The following is a 6,742-nucleotide window of genomic DNA, read 5'->3' as shown; positions in this document are numbered from 1 at the left end:
AATTCATCTTCATCTGTAGGGTAGGGTGACATCAGTGTCTGGCAGCACATTTTCCAAACTCCATATCACTCAGACTTAAAGACTGCAGCATGTAGGATATTAGTTCAAATTTATATTTTGGGAAAAAAAAAGGATCAGTGAAACACAATTCTACCAAGGATAGCCTTACTTTCTGTGGGCAAATTCACATCTGCATGCCTAAATTCCTCACTCAGACTTGTCTCTATTAGTATAATGAAAGTGTCTTAATATAAAGAATGTTCTAGAATGCTCTAGTTTAATTCTAAGTAGGTCCTGACTGTCCTGATTGTACACTTCTTGTCACCTAATAATCATACATTTTGAAATAAAGAGTTGGAATCCATCCCAAGGAACAGGATAAGGTACTGGAAGCTTTAAACTATCAGTTTGTCCCTTCTTCATTCTTTCATGAAAACAACATTTTTCTATCAAAAACCAGTGACAAGTGTTAAGAAGCAAATAAATCTTATCAATTATGAGTAGAATGATGAGCTCCATATCCTTTTACTTATTTGCTCTTATTTAGACAAGATTTTAGTTGGACCTCCAATGGAAAATAAAGAAAGCCTAAGGAATACATTCAAGCTCTTGCCATTTAATATGATCGATATGACAGAGCATGCTTAATGAATTCTTTACTCTGATATTCTGGGGAATTTTTAAGACAAGGCATATTGAGAAAGCTGGAAATAACGCCTGCCAAAGCATTGCTTCCCAAAAAGGTTTTTACATATCAGGAGATAACCCTGATGCTAATTTTATCATGAGAGCAAGATGAAAAAATGAGTGTAAGATGTTAATTGCCAGTGGAAGAAAATAAACTCTGAAACCAGTGGTGTGGGTGCTGAGAGGGTCTTGGATTCAGATCCATGCTTTGTATTTACTAGCCCTTGAGTAAGGGCTACTTAACCTTTCTTGGCCTAAATTACCTCCTCTATAAGAGGAGAATAATGTAAGTAACTGCCTCAGAGTTTTATGATGAGATTTAAGACAAAAGATTTATGAAAAGATAACCAGCACAAACCTCAATTCTCAATATGCCTTAACTACGGTTGACATCATTATTTCTGCTGTTTATTAGGAAAAGAAAAATTCTGGCCCAAAAATGTATTACTGTGACTAGCAAGCATTCTTCCTTTCCTTGATCCTTTCAACTCAGTTCCCTGATCCAGTTCCACTCAGATGTCACACAGGTGGAGTGTCTTGAAATGGGATATAAACAGCTCCTGCATTGGAGGAACTTGCCTCTTTCCCAGAATTCTGGAAACCAAAACAAAATAAAGCAGAAAGAAAACAGCAAGCGTTTTGTAAATCTTTTGGAATTGGTTCATACCACCTAGTGAGAATCTTCTTTAAAATTCTACTTTGTAGTTTTTTTAATGCCCTTTGAAGTTCATATAAAATCAATATGTAGAAATCAGCTTTATGAGTATTGAATTTCTACAAAACGTTTTTGTTTGGAATTCTAGTCTCATGAAGCACTGATCCATGCTTTTTATTACTATTAGAATAAATGGACATGGTACTTTATTATACTGTTGAGTAGTAGCTAAAAGACCATGAACAATCCAAATAATCCAGGAATGGCTGTCTTAAAGTCCTCTGGGAAGAAGAGGGATGGCTTGCTAAGAACCTTTAAAGACCAACAGGTGCTAAGAAATTTGTTTTGATCCATTAAATTTATATTGGCTTTACAGCTTTCAAGACTCTCCTGCTGTCTGCCATTGTTGTTGTCTAAAAGCCGCAGGCTGGAAATGATTAAGTTTTTATGCATATGTTAAGCGGGTAGATGATTAAAATGAGAACAAACAAGAAACTAGATGGTTCCCTGGCAAGTGCATTAATGCTGTTTAGGACTAGTTTTTTTTTTTTTTTGCTGTTGTTTGCTTTTTGGTTTTTGATAAGGACAAATACCGGAGAAATAGGATTCAAAGATTCTTGGGGACTTGGAAGAGATCTCTATTCCAGCCTACCCTACTTAGCTCTAAGTGAGAGGTCACAAAGGTATTCCTAACCTTACCTTCAATGTTACCTTTCCAGTACAAAGCCTTCCTCAGGAGGCAGGCTTTATTGGGGGAATGTAGTTGCAGATCCAAAGCAGTAAATAAAAGACAGGCTTCCTGGGGTGGTACTAAGTCAGAATAGGACTGTGCAAGGGAGGAGGTGGCATGAACAAGATAAACATTAAGTTCAGTATGGGTATAAATGTTTGAGTTTTTTTTAATGCACTGTGTAACTGGACCACAAGCTCCCACTATGGTAGCCTGTGATGTGCTGGATAAACCTTTGTTCTTCACTGCCTGTAACACTGCAAGATGCAGCTGTTTGGGCCCCGATGGCAGATGGTGGTCAAACACTTCCAAGAAACAGGACCAGATTTGCAAGAATCAAAACAGAGTTTTCGTTAATAGTTGAAATTCAGTATTGCCCCAAACACAAACTTTTAGAAAAGCAAAATTAAAAGAAACTGGAGAAACTAGATAAAAGCATTTTTTTCAAAGATATACTGGTACATAATCAGTGAATTGATGTTAAATCCTGCAAAACAATAATTTTAATTTAGATAGCTTTTGTTGTTGTTTTTCAATTTTTTTGGGGGGGGAGGTGCCCCATATCTGAGGATCTTAGGTGAATTTCTTGATTTGGAAAATGATTAGTATTATGTCCTAGTTTATACCATGTTGCGTTGGGCAACACCACACTAATAAAAACATGGGAGTCATGGAGCAGACTGCACAAGGCAGGATGCTGCTGAGAGCAAGATCCTGGCCGTTTATATTGATAGAGTAATCATTGCACATCAGCTACGTGTGTTAGGAGGACAGAGAGAATAGGATGGGTGAAACTCAGGAATGTTATCTAGGACTTGGGCGGGGGGCATGAGTCTGCTGAGCATGTTATCAGCTTGATGACCAAGTGTTGTAATCGAAACTAGACCCCAGACCCCCAGCCACGGTTCTAACCTTATCAACAAGGCATTCCACTGATCACCTTCTGGGGTCCCTTGTCTTACATTGGTCCTCACCCCTCAGGGCGTTCCCAATCATACCTCATGATGTGTGAGTTGGGAGTAAGCTTATGCATCCATCCTCAGGTCCCCGGGCTTTCCCAGTCATACCTCTTGATGCATACCCTTCCCAGAGTGATCAAGCTTTCTGCTCTTGATTGATATGAAAGGCACCTTGTAAGGTTTGGCTCATATGACTCTGTCTGGACAGCTCTGATCTTTGTATAGAAATGCAGAACTGCAGGTAACCATAATGGTGGCTGAACAGGCCACTTAAGTCTAGCAGCTGCTTAAGTCTAGCAGACCCACAGTACTGCAGACTGGGTAGCTTGAAAATAATAGAAAATAATTTCTCATTTCTGGAAGCCAGGAAATCTAAGATCAAGGTACCAGTATGTTTGAATTCTGTGAGCAAATTCTTCCTGGTTCATAGCTGGTGTCTTCACAGTGTTTTTCCTTGATAGAAGTGGTAAGGGATTTCTCTGAAAGCTCTTTTATAAGCAGCAGTAATTCCATTCATGAGGGCTCCCTCCCTCATAACCCAATCACCTCCCAAAGCCCCTACTTCCTAATACGATCACCTTTGAGGATTAAGATTCAGTCCATGAGTTTTGGGGGAACACATTAAAAGCATAACAGCGTATTTTTATCTTATAATTCTGCCTTTGAAGAGAGATCACCTGCAGTTAAACCAAAGTTTGGAAATATGAAAGATGAGAATTAACCAAATAAAGGTGTTAATTTTGGAGGAGAAATTCAAAGGCCAGAGTATGGAGTATAAATACATATAAAATATACTTTCAAATTGGCCATAGACATTATTGTTGAACTCAAAAATCGTAGGTTAAAAATTGGCCAATGCAACTCCATTTTTAGCCTTTCAGTTTACATAGAACTGTCCATATTGCTAATTTCAGGGTGTGACTGGTTGACATAAACTCTCAGGTATGCCCCATCTCCTAACCACAGTGATAGTTAAAGAAACTCAATTCAGGTCTGGCATTTACTGGAAATTATGGGAAAGGAGCTTTCTTGCCTCACTCATACCTGCCTTTGAGATGGTTGCTGTGATCTGAACATTTCAGTTCTCAAATTATTCCCTGGATGGGACTCAACAAAAAGGATAAAACTGATTCACACAAGGACTCAGACTTGAAAGCAGAACGTAATTTTTTTTTTTTTTTTAGCTTAACTGCACATTCTGATAATAAGAGTCTGTTATGGGACTAAACTTGCTCATTGTTATTGCTGACACCATCCCTAACTAGTTTTTTGAATAAATTCACTATTCATTTTTAAGGAAGTAGTGCAGTTTTAAAAGCTTAATAAATTCTGTTCTACTTTATATACCACTCGTTTCCATAAAGCACTGCTGCATTCTCTAATCAATTCTCATGTTACTCATGAAAGCATCAAATTTACCTTTCATGTGACATGTGAGGAAACTGGGCACTCAAGTCTTTGCTCTAAAACATGGGGGAAATCAGTGACTAGAAAAGAAAATAGTTTTTCACTTCAGTATCTATATATTTCAGAACAACTCAAATTTTTGGAAAGATCAAGTCATAAAACAAGCTACATCTGATTAGATGGGTGTCACAATAAAAGGAATGGTGTTCTTGGTTATTTACTATTTTGGGGCTCTGTGTTCTTATGGAAAACCTAAATAATGAAATTCTTCACTCCTGTCTTATTCTACTTCATTTCATTATAAGGTCTACTTCCTGTAATATTTTTAGGATTATGCAATTACTGATGAACTATTCAGAGGACACTCCAGAAATTTGTCAGTGGCTTGTTAACAAATTTGAACCAATGTTTAGACAGCTCTATTCAGTTCCTTCAAGCTTTCAAGACCTTTACAAATTGAAATAAATGACTAACTCTTTTATTCCACAACATATTTAAAATGTTTTGAAATCTGAAGTCCACATTTACATGCAAATTTTACATTTTAACTATGTTTTCTTTAGATTTTCTATAACTTATTATTTGGAATTATGTATTTTTTTATATTTGTATATTTGTTACTTTGCCAAATTACTTTGAAGTTGTAGTCACAAATGTGAAAAATTAGTGTGCTCCCTTGCATTCTTATGTATCTCATTTAATTGAGGTACCTCATAAATCCATACTTTTTAGCGTGCTTCTTTTCAGAGATTTTAAAAAAAAGGTTCAATTGTGATTATATTAGAAATGTTCACTGCAAGTAATTTGAAGAAGATGGCATCCTCCTCACTGAAAAAGCTAAGCACTGCATGTGGGAAAAGAGAATTTTATAACAGAAGCTGGAGCTGGAGAACAGAGCTGAATTAGAACTCCTCTTTGTTACTGATGGTTGCAAGGAACCATGTTTTTGCAAAGAATCAAAGAACCAGAGGATATTTGGAAGAGAGACATTTTATAATTTTGTTCCCAAAATGTAGAGAGGCTTACTTGAAAGTGTGCTGGCCATTGATTTGATATGACTGTACAACAAAGAAGACTTTTGATCCATATAGCATCATTAGAGTCTGTGATCCGATAATACTATTAGCAAAGAGTGTTTCGTTTGAGCAGACAATACAATTCTTCAGGCTGATGTTACTGTGACATCATGAAAGTAGTATCTTTAGTGAGAAGTAAAGAAAAATTTGTAAAAACAAGATGATAGTTTATTGGTCCCAAAGGATCTATACCCAAGGCATTGGGACTCTCAATGAACTGTTACATCAGGGTTCAGGGAAACACAATTCAAGCCTTTGGACCTTTTATTGGCTTAAAAGAAGCTTGAAAAATAGTCCTAGGATACTATGAAGAATATTCATCCAATTCATGACACTAAATTCTTAATGATTAAATGAAAATTAGCAAAAGATTCTGAATTAAGATCATAAAGTTGGGAAAAATTTTTGTCACGATTCAAGCACAAAATATGAATAAACAAAAGGAACCAAAGGGATGAAAAAAAACTGTTAAGGAAGAATACACATCCTTCCTATCACCACAGCCAGAAAGTCAGATTGATAAGGAATTGGCTAGTGGTAAATACTTTGTGAAAGAAGTCAAAAGAAAGTGGAAACAGTAAAGGCAAAACAAGCAGAAGCTCTTAGTAAGAGACAGACAGAAAGAAACAAAGCTTTTATGCCACCTAAAGAAAAACTAGTTGTGAATCCTAATGAAGCTTTTCCTGAAACTAAAATTGATGTGACTGCCATTAAGGAAAAGGTTAAGAACGCAAAAAATAAGAAACTAAGTGCTCTTAGAGCTGAAGAAATCAAGCTTAACATGGAAGTAGATGAAAAGAAAAAGAAGGAAGCAAAGTAACGTTCAAAAACAAACTTGGAAAACACATTTAGCTATCTTCTTTTGTAAACATTTTGAGTTATTAACTAGGGTATTAGTTGCCTTATCTGTGAGAAGTAATATTTTGATAAACTTTTTCCAAGTATTATTTTTGTTGTTGTTCTACACAACATTGTTTATGCAAACAGCTGTTCTTTTTAAATAGGAAGTATTCTATGTTTTTTTAAAAAATTATACCATGGGCCTCCCTGGTGGCACAAGGGGTTAAGCACAACCTCTGAGGCTGTCCACAGCCACTGCAGCGTGAGTTCAAACCCCTGCCAGGGAGCAGCCCACGTGGCTCAGCAGACCTCTCTTGACTCACTGATGCCTGCCTCAGCAGTGTATTTCCGTCAATCTGCCTGTTCTGTTCCCTAATCTGTCTCTAGT

At 36.7% G+C, this 6,742-nt stretch overlaps 1 pseudogene; it reads left to right on the top strand.

Annotated features, from left to right (window-relative positions):
- The first annotated feature begins 5,491 nt into the window (after nt 1-5,491).
- Nucleotides 5,492-6,334, top strand: LOC119234642 (KRR1 small subunit processome component homolog; annotated as a pseudogene).
- The last annotated feature ends 408 nt before the right edge of the window (nt 6,335-6,742 follow it).

The sequence above is a fragment of the Talpa occidentalis genome, unplaced genomic scaffold (assembly GCF_014898055.3).
Source record: "Talpa occidentalis isolate TD23 unplaced genomic scaffold, MPIMG_talOcc4v2.1 talOcc4.8, whole genome shotgun sequence".
Taxonomy (NCBI): domain Eukaryota; kingdom Metazoa; phylum Chordata; class Mammalia; order Eulipotyphla; family Talpidae; genus Talpa; species Talpa occidentalis.
This window is presented reverse-complemented; position numbering and strand designations above follow the sequence as displayed.